Here is a 15,558-nt window from a genome sequence, read left to right on the forward strand (position 1 = left end):
AGCTATCTACTTGCGAAGAGTAGCTGCTACTAGCCGATCTCTGAGAATCCTATATTTGAGGTCTCGTATTGGAGCAGCCTGACAACTGTGTGGAATTCTGAATTACTTCTTTAGTTGTGAAACATGAACCCAGGGATTAACTTCCTGAGTTTTCACTACCGTATTTGTTGTTAACAGTCCCTGATAAGCTCCTTTCCAATGAAGTTCAAGAGTAGCTGTCTTGTCCAGTAGATGAAATCTGGTTTAAGATCAGGAGGCTGAGCCTGTTCAAGATGTGGGAAGGCAGCCGTAACCTGCTGATGATAGGACTGAGTACATGAGTCCCTTGCAATATTTTGCCATCTCTGCATGTAGCAGGGCAGAATATCAGAGGTGAGACCCCGAAATGCACAGGTCTTCCAGTTACCAGATGATAGGGGGATAAGTGATGTGTCCTTGAGGGAGTGGACTGTGTGGCCACAATCTTCTATCGTTTCATCTTTTCTCTGTGTGCATGATTGAATTACAGTCTCATCCAATTTTATTGGAAATGTTTTGGGTGTGGCTTTTAGTGAACTAACTTCGAGGGGTCTCTCAGGGGTTCAGCTCTCTAGCTCCCTCTGTATTCAGGGTCTGCCGCAAATGGCATATTGTCTCCATCTTCTTACCATCCTCCCCAAGGGACCAAGAATGATTCAGTCCTGGACCTTTTGGAGCACTAACATAGTGTTTTATCAGCTACTCGCATTTATTCCAAATGATTCTCCTGCTCTCCTGGGAGACACAGTGCGTCCTTTTTTCTTCCTACAGAGCAGAAGCTTCCTCCACATTATAGTCCCTTTCTTCCCCAGCTTTAGATTTCTATCTTCCAGTGGGGTCCACTTTTCTGTCTCCTGGAGCCATGAGCCTCTTGGCTCTGTCTTAAAGGTTGTGGTGGTCACGGATTGCTGGGAGGAGAAATATCCTCAGTGAACTGTCAATATCATTGCAACCAGCATCGAGAATCTTCAGCTCTCAAAGGAACGTTAAAATTTAGGAAAATTCAGGTCACCTGATGGAACAAATATCCATGTGAATATTCAGCATGTGTGAAAGCTTCTGAACATCTGTGAATTGTAGATGTTGGCGGATGAGCACTTTCTCTGGCATCTTCCTTCATTCGATATTTGTCCAGCACTTCCTTTGTGCTAGGCTCTCTGTCCAAGGCACTTGGAGATACCAGTGAACAAAACAAAGCTCTCTGCCCTCACGCAGATGTCATGCTAGTGGGGGAAGATAAGCAATAAGCGCTCAGCAGAAGAAGAAAGTGAATCGTGTGTTAACGGGTGACGAGTGCTATGGAAGAAAGAAAAGGCAGAGCAGGGCAGGGAGGATCCGGCGCCCAGGGAAAAGGGCAGGTTCACGTGTCTCCTGGTCTCCGGTGATGCCTGATTTCAATGGCAACCTCCTTGCTAAGCCTCGGTGAATTAGACCAATGCAATTAAACCTTCCCTCGGGGTTTGAGGACTGTTGTGAAGGAGATGCATGCGCACACACAGGCCTCTGGCTAAGTTTCTGAGTATTACTGCTAATTTTATTAATCCTCAGTACAGCTGCAGGCTGAGTCAGCTGCCACACATCTCAACTGGTTCCGGATTTAGAGAAGCACCGTATCTGATTTGGCTATAAAGGTTATTAACCAAATCTGGGCTTTACTGTAGGGACATGATTCTCAGTAAAAAAATAAAAAAATAAAAATAAAATTTTTTTTTGAAAAAATGGTAAGAGTCACAAATCAACACTCTGTAAGTCAGTAATCACATATACTTCTGTAAAATAATATTGTTATTATCAGTGTCTCTCACAAGCATCAGGATCCTTTATTGGATACCCTCATCAGTAAATGACAGGATTCTATTATTGCTTCTACATTGTCCTTCCAAGGTAGAACCGACTGCACTAAAGAAAGCAGCAAAGCTTTTTAAAAACCAATATTGAACAGGGAACCTAGAGCTGTATGATAAAATAGTAATTCTCCTAAAGGATACCTTGGAGAAAAATACTGTATTTACCGGAAACAATAAGTTATTTTCTCTGCATTTCTAATTCTATTTGGGCCAGCATGGTCTGTTTCGCCAACTCAAGACACATATATGGTCACACTAGAATGAACTCTGCATGAGGGCAGAGATCTTGGTTTTGGTTGCTTTGTTTTGCTTTTTAAATTAATCACTGCCCAAGTGCAGAAAAATCCAGCATTTCCATTTTTAAGCCTCCCACTCACCTTGAGTCGTCCAGAAGGATGAGTATGTTCTTGGTCCAATGAGGTCCACCCTGTATCCTTATACGGCAAGCAGAGTGGATGTGCCCTGTGGTCCTCTACTTCCCGCTGTCTCATGGTGGGGTTGCTGGAGACTGGCTGTGTGTGGCTTTATTTGTACAAGCTTTTATGTGAATATAAATTTTCATTTCTCTAGAATAAATGCCCAGGGTGCTATTGCTGGGTTGGATAAGCAGGTCTGATTTTAGTTTTAGAAGAAAGAGCCAAATTATTTTCCAGAGTGATTTCACCATTTTCATTCCCGCTAGTAATGAGTAAGTGACATCGTTTCCCTCTCCTCACCAGCATTTGGTGTTGTCACCATTTTTTACCTTAACCATTTTGATAGGTGTAGAGTGACATCTCATTATACTTCTAATTTACATTTCCCTAATGCTAAAGATGTTGAGCGTCTTTCCATGTGTTCATTTGCCAGTTGTATATGCTTTTCAGTGAAATATCTCTTCATGCCTTTGGCCCATTTTCTGGTAGGATTGTTTGGTTTTTACTGTTGAGAGTTCTTTTTTTCTAAATACGAATCCTTTGTCAGATAGGTTATTTGATAATATTTCCCCCAGTATATCGCTTGGTTTTTCATCTTCCTAATAGGTTTTTTATAGAATAATCTTTAAAAATTTTGATGAGGTCCCATTTATAAATTTTTCCTTTCATCTACTTACTTTTTCATTCAACAAATAATTATTGTTTGTCTACAATTTATAAAGATAATGTTCTAGGCACCCACAGGAATCAAAGCTGTTACCTTGCCCAAATCACTGAACTATTCTGTATTTATTTGTCTTCCTTTTAAAATGTCTATTGAGATGGTGCCAACATCAAGGCACTTCCAGTCTAGTTGGGGATACTGGAGATATAGCCAAGTAACTAATATTACATAGCAAGTGCTAAGCACCATGGAAGAGGTAGAGATACATTTTATAAAAAGAAAATCGACTTTGGATGATAGGGAAGTAGTAGGTGGTTTCACCACTTCTATGCCAGAGAATGCCACAAAATGGTATAGAAACTTTCTTTGTAAACACATTTTTTTTTCCAGGTTAAAATGATAATTTTTAGATAGCTAACATTAAATCTTATTCTGTGCAAAGCAATGCCACAGACATTGTATCAATTAATAACAATCTTGCAGGTTAGTAGAGAGGACTGCACCATATATTTATTTAGGGTATCTAGGATTCAATGAAGTTAAGGAACTTGCCCAAGGTCATACACATAGGAAGTAGTAAGGTCACACCAGCCCTCCGGTCTTGTGATTAATGTTCTTTTAATTCTACCCAGAGTCCTCCTGAGACATGTCCTTTTTCTGCCAGTATAAACTCATCAATCTCCTGGATAAGAAATGGACTGCCTGATTCACATTTTAAAAGAATACACCATACATTTCTTTGGTGTACAAAAGCCAATGAGCTCTTCTTGATAAAGAATCCATTAAAACTCGTATAGTGGTCAAGACCATGCAACAAATAGAAAATCAGCTCTGCCTGTGAATCACAAGGGACAAAAGAAGGGATGGCCCTAACTGGCTTGGCTCAGTGGATAGAGCATCGGCCTGCAGACTGAAGGGTTCCAGGTTCGATTCCGGTCAAGAGCATGTACCTTGGTTGTGGGCACATTCCCAATAGGGGGTGTGCAGGAGGCAGCTGATTGATGTTTCTCTCTCATTGATGTTTCTAACTATTTTTCCTCTCCCTTCCTCTCTGTAAAAAAATCAATAAAATATATATTTTTTAAAAGAAGGGATGGATATTGCTGGAATTCAGTAAAATTTTGCTGGGTGACAGCTCAGGATGGAGTAATCAAGGAAATAGCATTTTAGGTCCTTTTCTTGCTGGCTCACTGTGACCCAAGTCATCTTCCAATGCCAAATCTTTCATGGGGAATGATTTTTAAAGCATCACTAATAGCTCTGGTGAAGAATTGAAGTTGTATTTGTTTCTGGCCTAAAGGACTACAAATAGGGAACTGGGGCTCTTTCCCATTCATAATATGTCTGGGTTTCCATCTATACTTTCTTTCTGTATTATTTATGACCTTGCCCACATCACTGAACTAGTCTGTATTTGTCTTTCTTTTAAAATGTTTATAACTTAGGCAAAACGTTAGGACCTTGTAAAGAGGCGAATTTATATATTAGGTCCGTTTTACAAACTCCTGCATGATGTCAAATAACCTTTGAACCCAGCCCTCATTCTTGTCATGATGCAGACACTGCTGGGCCACACGTGGAGTGATCCTTTCACATCTACATTCAAACTTGTACCCTGATGGCCTGGAATCGAGCTGCGGAAGCACAGGTCTTCACAATGTCTGCAATGAATACGAGTGTTTACCTGTGGCTTACTGTTGACCAGCAGGAGGCACCTGCAGGAAAGCATTCATGAACTGCCTGCAGACATTTGTGTAGATGTATTCCCACTGCTGAGTTCACCTCATGGTCCTTGTTCACCCACAAACAATCAGAAGACCCAAGTCCTAGACAGCTCAAGGGGTAGAGCACCACTGAAGCAAGGCAGATGAGTTTTTCTGGGCCGTTTCATATGCACTCTGGGAAAGAGGAAACTCGCCTCAGTCTTGGATCCTGACCCCTGAAGGGAAGATAAACGTGGCTTGCCAGGTGTCATGTGTAAATCAGCTTAACAATGATGTCTCCAGAGTAGAGGACAGCAGAGAAGAGAGGATGAGGGAGCGAGAAGAGAAGGGAGAAAGCAGGTGGGAGTAGGGAGGTGGAGATTTGAGTTATACTTGGGACCTCACTTGAAACCCCTGATCCACATGTGCCTGAAGTTAGACCTAGCATTTTGTATAACAAAAGGTAAAAATAAGGACATTAGACAAATACATTTCCTCCTTTCTCTAGGAGACTACACACAACATAATATAGTAATGGTTGCCTCCAGGGAGAGGAATTGAGAGGCTGGGAGACAAGGGTGGGGACTGTGTGCCCACTCACACGTTTTAAATTTCGTACCACGCAAATGCTAATCAAGCATAGGTAAATAATATTACATAAATAATATAGAAACGAAATACAAACTTTATTCCGCTTTAACCAGTTTGTGGATAATAAAATCCCTTTGAGAGAGGAAACCAGATCTTTAGAGAAATCAACTTCTTTACCTTCCAAGTTCCCGTCTTAAAGGTTGTTTTTTGTTTCTGTTGTGGACAGATCAACAAACGGGCAAGCCATCCATTTCTGTGGCGCAAATTTACACAGAGAACAGCCTCAACCCACCGTCATGTTGAGGATCCCAGGGTTTTAGGAATCAACATGCAGCTCCACAAACGTTTTATTCTGATGGCGTGACTCCCGTCCTGCAGTTACAATTCTGACTGTGTTTGCAGAGCCCAGAGTTGCCCGAGGCAGTCCGTCTTAGGAAGATTCCAGGCCTTGTGCCTGATGGAGGCAAGCGCGCCCTGAAGTCCTGGCCTGGAGCGGAACCTTCCAACTCCCAGCGGCTCTTCCAGGACCTGAGCTCCCTCCGTCCGGGGCCCGGGCGCGCCCCTCATCCGCAGCAGTCTTGGGGCGTCCTTCTGCCACGCGGGCTCCCTAACCGGCGGTGCGACAGCGATGGGACTTCGGGAGTTGGGGCGCGCCGGGGCCCGGGACAGCTCTCCAAGCCCAGAGCGTCGCTAGCACAGTGAATTCGAGAGAATGGAAGGAGTCCGGACCGGGAATGGGTCGGCCCGGTGACTAAATAGCCAGGACAGGCTGCGGACAGAGCGAGAGTCGTCCCTGGAGAAGGGCCACGCCGCGTCTGGTGAAGCGCGGGCGGGAGGGCGCCCACACTCCGGCCCGCGAGCGGCGGCCTTGGGAGGGCCAGGCCAGCCCCGGACCGGTGACCCGTCACTCCGCGGTCAGGGGCAGGGGACGGGAAAAAACCTTACTTCAAGCGGGGAATGACCGGAGGTCTCGCTTGGGGGATCCCGGGCCAAGGCCGCGACACCGCACTGCGCCGCCAGGGAGCGCCCGGGAGGGGGCGCGGGGCCCCAGCCCCAGCCCCGCCTCCTCCCCAGGCGCCCCGCCCTCCCCGCGCGGGCAGCCCGCGCCCGGGGGAGCTCAGAGGCACCGGCCGGCTGGCAACCCCTGCCCCGGCGCAGCGTCCTCGCGCCCCGCCCCTCGCTCCCGCGCCCCGCACGCGCCCGCCCCGCCCCCGCACGCGCTCCCGCCCCGGGCGCCTCCGATTGGCCCGCAGCTGGGCCAGCGGGTGTCAGCGGCGGCTGCGGCCAAGCGGGCCCTGGCAGCCGGCGGCGCGGGCGCCTCCCTCGCAGCCGCGGCCCCGCGCTCCCGCCTCCAGGCTGCTCCCGGATTCCCGCTGCGGCTGCGGTTCTGGCGGCCGAGCCCCGCGGCGTTGCAGCTCAGGTCCGCGCGCCGACCCACCCGCCGCGCCCCTGCCTCGCAGCTCGCAGCCTTCTACTCCGCGCGCCGCGCTGCGGCGGCAGGTGCCCCAGGAACCCCGAGGCGCGGTGGCCGGAGCCTGGCCGCCGCCGATGACCCGGGTCACGGACCTGCTCCAGCCTGGCTACCCCGCGTGAGTACCGGCCCCTCCCTTGCCCTGCCCTGCCCTCCCCTCCCGCGGCTTTGCGCCATTGCCCCTCTTAGGTTGCGGCAACTTCGAGGGTGGGTGTGTGGCACACCGCGTGCGGGTCCGGACCCAGGGTCCCTGCCAGGCCAGTGCGCCTCTGCGGAGGGGCTTGGGCGGCGGGAGTGAACTTGCTAGGGCGTCGCTGCAGAGTGGGGACCTCGCCTCTCGCCCGCGGCCGGGGCTGGAGCTCGCCTCTGCGTCTCCCCGGCGGCTTTCTATCCCCGCCGGCCACGTAGCTCTCGGGCTGCGGTTCACCGCGCACCTACTACGCTGCGGGCGCGCCGGCGGGGCGCCTTAAACCGTCGGGTAAGCGTCCGAATCAGCCCCACGCAGCTGACTCGACTCTTTCGGACTCAATTTCAGTAAAATGGGATAACTAGGGACTCGTTCAAGGTCACGGCTGGTGCACGGAGTAGGAATCTGACTCGATTGCCTCTGGTCGGGTCCCCGGACTGCCTGGAGAGGGGCGCGCTGTTGCAGGGAAGGTGTGTGTGTGTGTGTGGGGGGGGGGGGGGTGGTCACCTCAGCTTCACCCCAGTCTCTTCCTCATACTCCCCCAACTCCGCCTTATTTGGAGAGGTCAGGAGCTGATCCCCAGGCACCCCGCGGGGGACCTTGGGGATGGGAACCCCTGGACCTGCGGTATCTGCAGCATCGTCTCCATTACCGGCCAATTTGCTAACGTCTCGACAGGGTTAGGAGAATTTGCTAGGTGCCTGCTCCATCTCCTGCCGAATGAGCCCTGTGCCCTGGGGATACAGTCTCCAAGGGACTCGAACTGCACAAGCCAGTCTGGGCCCAGTAACTTCCTAAGAAAAGCTCCTGGCTCCCATCAGCTTTTAGGAAATGTCTTGAGTTTCGGTTCATTTCTGCTCCCTCTCCCCACCCTGATCTGGATGCTTCACCTTTCACAAGGGATGGTGGCGTCTGGCCTCAGGATGGGTCAGTGGTGTCAGGTGCGGGTCTTTTACTCCAGATCCTTGAGGCAGCTCCTGTGGGGCTGGGGGTGGTTCTCAGAACTGGGCAGGGGAGAGGGTTGCCCCTCCTCTTTGGAGGTTATCAGCCCGTTTCTCCAACTCAGTCTGCCTTGCCCCAACTCAGTGAGCGATGAGATGATTACTTAGTTTTGTGAAGTCTGACAAACATTTTTGAGCCTCAACTTTTAAATCTGTAAAATGGAACAATTCCTGCCTTTTAGTCTCCCCAGGGCAGTTGGGGGTCAGGGGACACGATTAGATGTAAAAGTGGAAGGAAGATGGTCCAGGAGGAACTGAACTATGGGTGGAAGTGGAGGCAATTTAAAGGCATTTTTACAGCAGATTTACAGATCTTAAAAGTCCTTCTCTCCAGGGAAATTCGGTTTGGTAAGACTTTGGAAATAGGACTTTCCAACTTCCGGTTACTCCTTTCCTGGCCATGGCAATTTAAACTAACAGTGGCCTAGACTGTGCCCAGAGGGACCGAGGAGCGTTCATCTGTGGCCTTGGCCTTTCGTGCAGTCGATTCACAGACTGAAATACCTCATGGAGAACGGAGCATTTCCCCCTGCCCCCTCCAGTTTAGCCTTCCTGGTTATTATTGTGTTTACTCAGACTTCAGTCACAAAGGCCAGTTACGGACAGAAGACTGGCCAGACCTGGGTGCATTCGTTTTAACATTAGGTCAATGGAGTGTCACAAACTGAGCACACCTGTGGGACCAGAGACCAGATTAAGAGCTAGAATGTTCCCAGTCTTCCCGTTACCCCTACAGGCACTATCACCCAAGGGTAACCACCACCCCGCTTAGTTTTGTCAGGCGAGTTTTATTTTCATGACTATTATTTTTATCAGAGTTTCAAAGCAAAAATGAAACTGCTAGATGATTTTCTACCTCCTTTTTTAAATGTGTACAAACCAAAGGTAGCTATACCTAAGCCAGTTCAGACTCTGAAATGAGTGTCCGGCAACACCCAGGTCATTGGTTCTTGGGTGGTGCAACCAGCTGGGTCCCGGATATCGCAGCGCCAACGTTGATAAATGGAGGCTGGTTTATTCATAGAGTGCATTTGAAAAATGAAGATCTGAAAGCGTGTGATAATAAAAGATGAATGAATAAAATATGTGAACGAGTTCTCACTTGAAACATAAAAATGGAAATGATTTGAGTTCCTCAAGGTTGGAAATGGGTGAAAATCGCAGCATTTCAAGGCTGTGGCTTGAGAGCTGTTTGTGCTGTTGCCACATGGTGGCGCCACCTTGGCAGGAGAACTGAAATGCCCACCATCCTTTCCCAAGCCCTCTGAGCGCAATCTCCAAAAGTGATTTCCAAACACTGCCCTGTTCCCAGTGCCTGGCAGGCAGGCCTCCCTCTGGTGCCTGCTGAGTTCATGGACAGGACGCTATCCCAGCGTCAGGAGGGGGCCTGTGGAGCCGAGACACTATTGCCTTCTCTTTGGTCATGCGGAGCTGCAGTATGTCCTTGGAACTTTAAGGAGGGTCCGCTGAGAAGTTGACTGAGGTGTAGTTATGGTCCTTTTGCTGTCATTTCACCCCAGAGTCCCCCACAGGCATGAGAGAAGGCGCGCTCTTTCCTGGAGCTGGCTGCTCTTTTCACAGAGCACTGTCCACGGTGAACTTGCAGAATAAATAGGCCTGGGTTGCAGCCAAACTGCTGCTGGGAGAAATGCCCTGTGGCGTTCTCAGCATGGGGGCCACGTTGCCAGGGGAACCCTCAGGGGGTGAGGATGCTGTACCAGGCTGTGGAAACCCAAGAGAACCAGCCAGTGCCCTTCTCCTGTGCATCGCTTTCCATTTTCCTGTCAGTGTGGCTCAGATGCGGTTTAGATCAGCGATTCTCAACCTGTGGGTCGCGACCCCTTTGGGGGTCAAAGGACCCTTTCACAGGGGTCGCCTAAGACCATCGGAAAACACATATATAATTACATATTGTTTTTGTGATTAATCACTATGCTTTAATTATGTTCAATTTGTAACAATGAAATTGGGGGCCACCACAACATGAGGAACTGTATTGAAGGGTCGCGGCATTAGGAAAGTTGAGAACCACTGGTTTAGATGATTGTATTCATGTCATGGCGGCCATGCCTCTGTTTGCTTAGTGTTGGGTATTTGCCATATGCTAGACACTGTGTAAATATTAATTAAGTCTTCACAGTAGGAGGAAGGTGGATTTCCCATTTTATAGATGAAGTAACTGGGCCTTGAAAATAAAGTACTCTTGCCTGGTCGCCGTGGCTCAGTGGTTGAGCATCAGCCTATGAACCAGGAGGTTATGGTTCGATTCCCGGTCAGGACACATGGCCGGGTTGTGGGCTAGGGATCAAGAAGGCAGCCGATCAATGATTCTCTCTCATCATTGATGTTTCTCTCTCTCTCTCCCTCTCCCTTCCTCTCTGAACTCAATAAAAATATATTTAAGAAAAGACAGCATTCTTTCTAAGCGTATTCTCTATGGGACCTAGAGCGAGGATTGAGGCTGTTCTCGGAGAATTGAGGCAGTTCTCCCTAGCTGAATTGTAGGGTGAAAAGGGAGTCTTGCCCTCCCTTTGAAGGGGTCATTCGACCCCCAAAGGGGTCGCGACCCACAGGTTGAGAACCGCTGATCTAAACAGCATCTGAGCCACACTGACAGGAAAATGGAAAGCGATGCACAGAAGGGCACTGGCTGGGTTCTCTTGGGTTTCCACAGCCTGGTACAGCATCCTCACCCCCTGAGGGTTCCCCTGGCAACGTGGCCCCCATGCTGAGGACGCCACAGGGCATTTCTTCCTTCTTTAGCCCACCCTGGCACCTAGCACAGTACTTTACATCTGGTAGCTACTTAGACTAAGTATGAGGTTGCCACACAGAGAAAATTCTCCGCTGAGCAAGAGGGAAATTCAGACACTGAAGGTTGGGAATTTGGGGTTGAGTCCACACAACCTGTAACATTGGGACTGTGTTTATGCCCATCATGTGTAGTTTTCTTTCATGTTTAAAGTTTTAGGTACATAGAGGCCTGTCATTTATTTTTGTGATTTGCCTTTTTTCACTCAGTATTGTTTTTGACATGTGTTGATTACGTATGTTGATAATTGTAGATGTAATATTTCTTGGATATCCCAGAGATGAAATAATCCCCACTGACGGACAAAACGATGTTTTTACCTTTTGCTATTATAAACAGAATTGCAGGGGTATCCTTGATAAGATCTTGTAGAAACACACATGAGGATGTCTAGGGTATATGCCTCCAGAAGCTGAATATCTGGGCAGTAGGATACTCTTGCATCAACATCTGTCTGTTATTTCAACCCTGCTAGGTTTTGCAAATTGCCCTCTGAGTTGTGTGCCATTTGCCACTCCCACTAGCTCTCTGTTGGAGTTCCTTGGATCCTCATATCCTTGAGTGTGCCTGGCATTAACCAGATGGTCTAATTTTGGTTAATTTGTTAATCAGAAATGTATTTCACTGCTCTTTTACTTTCCATTTCCCTTAGAGTTCTTAAAATGTACATATCTGGGTTTTCAAGTTTTGTTTTCTATGCATTGCTATTTTATGCTCGGTAATACTTTTAGATCTTTAAACTCATCTGAAATTTATATTTCTGTATAGTGTGAGGCAGGGATCTAATTGTTTTTCATATTGAAAACTATCCCATTATTATTTAATGAATAGTTAACTACTTATTTTGTTGTTGCTGTTTCTGTCACATATCATTTCTGTTATATTTTTGGATTTGTTTCTTCACTCTGTTCTTTTTGTGACTCCTGAACTAATACCATTTTCATTTAATTATTAAAGCGTTGGCATAAATCTTCCCCTTTTAACCTTTTTCTTCAAAATTGTCTTGGCTGTTCTTGACCATTTAGACTTTGACATGAATTTTAGGATCTAGCCTAAATATCCCTTCCCATGAAAAATACTGTTACCAAAATTTGATAAAATATCAAGTAAAATTATTTTCTTTTTCTTCAAATATAGTGCTAATCAAACATTTTCACTTCCCATTCTTTACTGTGAAATTTGTTCTCCATTTTACATGGATTCACTTTAAGTGACTCTTCTCTGGTACCAGATATCCTTGAATAATAAGGGCCACATGAATATAATTTTTTAAAGCACAATTAAGATCGTTTTTATTAAAAAAACATAATAGTATTAATGTCAGTAGTTATTCTTTGTCATTATTTTTATCTTCCTAATAATGCATTTCGTTTATCATAATTTAGTCAACAAAATCATTGTTTAAAAAATATTTTTTTTAATTGATTTCAGAGAGGAAAGAAGAGGGAGAGAGAGAGATAGAAACATCAATAATGAGAGAGACTCATTGATTGGCTGCCTCCTGCATGCCCAACACGGGATGGAGCCCACACATGTGGCCTGACTGGGAATGGAACTGTGAACTCCTGGTTCATGGGTCAACACTCAACCACTGAGCCACATCAGCTGGGCAACAAAATCATTCTTTTACAACATTAAGCGGTTACTCTTTATTGTAACTCCATCTTTGTACTCATCTTTATTTTCTTAGGATGAATTACTTTGTCAAAATTTGTTTACTTTTTAAAAATCTTTGATCCATCTTGCGGAATAATCTTCCCGGAGAGTTTATACATTTACTTTGCTGTTGGTAGTGTCTGGATGTGCCAGATCCCCATGCCTTGCCAACAATAAGTATAATCCAGCAACATTGCCAATTTCACAGGCCAAGGAAAAAACCCAGAATCTTGTTTCTCACTTTGCTTTTTTCCCTCTAGTGAGGCAGAACATAGCTTCGTGCTTACTGTGGACTTCAGGATAGAGTTTTCCAATATAGAGTTTTCCTTGAGGGTTGTTTCTTTCACCTTCTGTACATAATCACTTGGTGGTTTTGAGAGAACTATCAGGTTGTTTTACACAGATTACGTTCAGATGTTAAGTGTTAAATATCATCCCATCATGTGAAAATACCGTATTTTATTCATCTGTTCCCCATGATGGACACTTGATGGCTTCTCTATTATTTTTTTTAGCTCTTTTATGGATGTGTGCAGCAAACACCTTTGAACTCATTTAGGCACATGCAAAAGAAATTCTTGAGGACATATGCCCAGAAGTGGAATTGCAGGGTCATAGTTTATGTTGTTTTAACTGCACCCTTGTTTAAAGCCTCTTAGAAATTCGCCAGTCGGTTTTCCAGCTCCTCCATCCAGGGAATGTCAGGTGCCTCTCCCAGGACTGCGGATCTTGCCGCCTGGTGCCTGAGGGCCAGAGATGCCCCACCGGCCCATTGCGGTCCCAGCTCTGAATCCTTCCTTCCCCTGAATCCAGGCTCTCGGGTGCCTGCTGCTTGCTCTTCCCACTCCCACCAGCTTCACTTTCTGCCCCAGTTACCCTGCCCTCAGACTGCTGCTGCTGGTGGGTGGCGACGTCATGTTGAATTTTTCCCTTCTCTTCTGTACATAATCCAAAAGCAACGAGGAGAATGAGAAACAAACCACCAAACACACCTTTCTTTTTTTTTTTTTTTGTAAGAGAACATCTATTGGGTAAATTACAGAGGTATAAAAAGGAATTCCTAGAAGAAAGGGGTTTAGGAAACAAGTTATGGAGGTAAAGGAGTTGGGGAAGCTAATGGTAACGTGCCCCGGGGGAAGCACATGGGGAAAGGGAAAGGCAGGGCATGACCCCGGGAAGGAGAGCACGCTGGGTCCTCCCTCCGAAGGGTTTTAAGGGCTGAGATTTAAGGGGAGGCCCCAGGGAAAGATCTTAATAGCATATTCAGCAGCTTTCCAATGTGTCCATTCAGGGTCATGGTCTCCACTGATGGATTGGCCGGCACCAGGGCACGGGGCATTATTCCATGCAGCTGGTCCTGAGGTCAGCCATGGCTGACTCTGCTGCTTTTCTGGGCCTGGAGCTGGAATATAACTGAGGTCTAGATGTTATCTCTAGGGAGGAAAGGTCAGGGGGTCCAAACCGCATGCCCAGCCATACGCTAGGGGAGGAAAAGTCACCCTGGGGTGGGTCCCACCCTGCAGTTGATTGCCTATGGCTAGGCACCTGGGGCTTTCTGCCCTGGTGACTTCTGTACCTGCCCATTGCTCTTGCTGTGCTCGTGGCTGTCTTCAGCGTTCCCCCCTCAATGATTTTGGCTCTGAAACATTTCAGAGAAAAGGGGTGCAGGGTCTCTTCTGCAGCTGCGTCCTGCTGAAAGGTGGCACTGCTTTTCTTCAGAGCCAAGAGGATCTTACTCTCTGTCAGAGGGACATGAGGCCTGGGCACGGAAGGAGGTGGCGATGGTGTCCTGAGGTGGTATTCCCTGGCTACGAGTAGGGCTTGTAACCTGGTGGAGACAAACTGTGTTATAATCTTAGTTATTATTGGGGAGTAGTAGGAAAAATGCCTGGGCATAAGGGATTTCTGACCCTTTGCAATCGGTCACTTGCAGAAAAGACCCAATTGAAGGATGGTATTGTGATTAATGCTCCTGTTTAGAGGCCATGACTCCCTATCAAAGAACTTATATTGTGGCAGACTGAATTGCAATAGAATTAGTCTTTTGTTTTAATGTCTGCAGGTCAAATGGCACCCAGTTAGCCAAGATACAGTCCAAGGGATTTCCATCCGTTACAGTTTGTTGATTCCCCATTTGGAAGGAAGAAAAGGGTCGGCAAACTGCGGCTCGGCAAACCGCGGCTTGCGAGCCACATGCGGCTCTTTGGCCCCTTCAGTGTGGCTCTTCTGTGCACGGGCCACGAAGTTTCAATCGCACTGTATGTGCGCGCCCGCATGTGGTATTTTGTGGAAGAGCCACACTGAAGGGGCCAAAGAGCCGCATGTGGCTCACGAGCTGCCGTTTGCCGACCACGGGGTTAGGAATTAGAGAGCCCAGCATCCTGGGGTCAATTCCGGAGCCTGGGGTCCCAGCGCTCAAGGACTAGCATCTGACTTCTCAGCCATCTAGCGGGGATAAGACGGGAGGGTACAGTGTGGTCTGACCATAATCTCAGAGGAGGGGGAGTGAAACCTTACTGGGTGATGGGTGCCTCCACAGACCTGGTTGAGGTGGGATATGCCTGGGAATCTGGGAGCAGGCAAGTCGCTTGACCAGGACAAAGGAGCAGGAAAGAAAAATAGAGATAATGTGTCCCGGAGTAAAGGGGTTGTATAGATAGAAGGGTTTTGCAAAAGCCAGAACAACAAGAATTACGACAGATGGTCTAGTGGAAGGAAAAGAACATTTTAATTCTCGTAATTTTAAGTAAAAGGACGAGAGAAAAATGAAACATTACTTTGGAGATTTGTAACAAAATATTTAAGAACATTAGATTATAGTCTACTGAAACAACCCCCCCCCCATCACCCTCATTGTTATTAAAGAGCCAAATTAAGACCAATTTATTTATTGCATTAAGTCTAGTTTCAATCTGATGTTTTGCATGAACACAATAAGAATAGCAATTAATTGTATGGGCTCTTTTAAAATCTGCTTTGCTGCCAGGCCGGCATAGCTCAGTGGTTGAGCATTGACCTATAAACCAGGAAGTCACAGTTCAATACCTTAAGAGTTCTGTAATCTTATCTGTAGAATTCTGTAGCACACCTTTAACTATCCTGGAAGTAGCTAACGTTAATTAAAGTATGTGTTTCTGCACCTCCCGCTGATTGGAGATGTATTGCTGAGCCTGCCATGGATGAGGCTACTGT

The 15,558-nt window shown here is 47.1% G+C and overlaps 1 protein-coding gene across 3 annotated transcripts in view; it reads left to right on the plus strand.

Annotated features, from left to right (window-relative positions):
• The first annotated feature begins 6,476 nt into the window (after positions 1-6,476).
• MYRIP (myosin VIIA and Rab interacting protein) overlaps positions 6,477-15,558 on the plus strand; it is a 163,296-nt gene continuing 154,214 nt past the window's right edge. For 2 of the 3 annotated variants that reach the window (XM_059664462.1, XM_059664461.1), the window contains exon 1: positions 6,477-6,828. The gene's annotated coding sequence lies outside the window, so the exon portion shown is untranslated. The remainder of the gene's footprint in view (positions 6,829-15,558) is intronic. The other variant, XM_059664465.1, reaches the window with a different exon arrangement.

The sequence above is a fragment of the Myotis daubentonii genome, chromosome 14, assembly GCF_963259705.1.
Source record: "Myotis daubentonii chromosome 14, mMyoDau2.1, whole genome shotgun sequence".
Taxonomy (NCBI): domain Eukaryota; kingdom Metazoa; phylum Chordata; class Mammalia; order Chiroptera; family Vespertilionidae; genus Myotis; species Myotis daubentonii.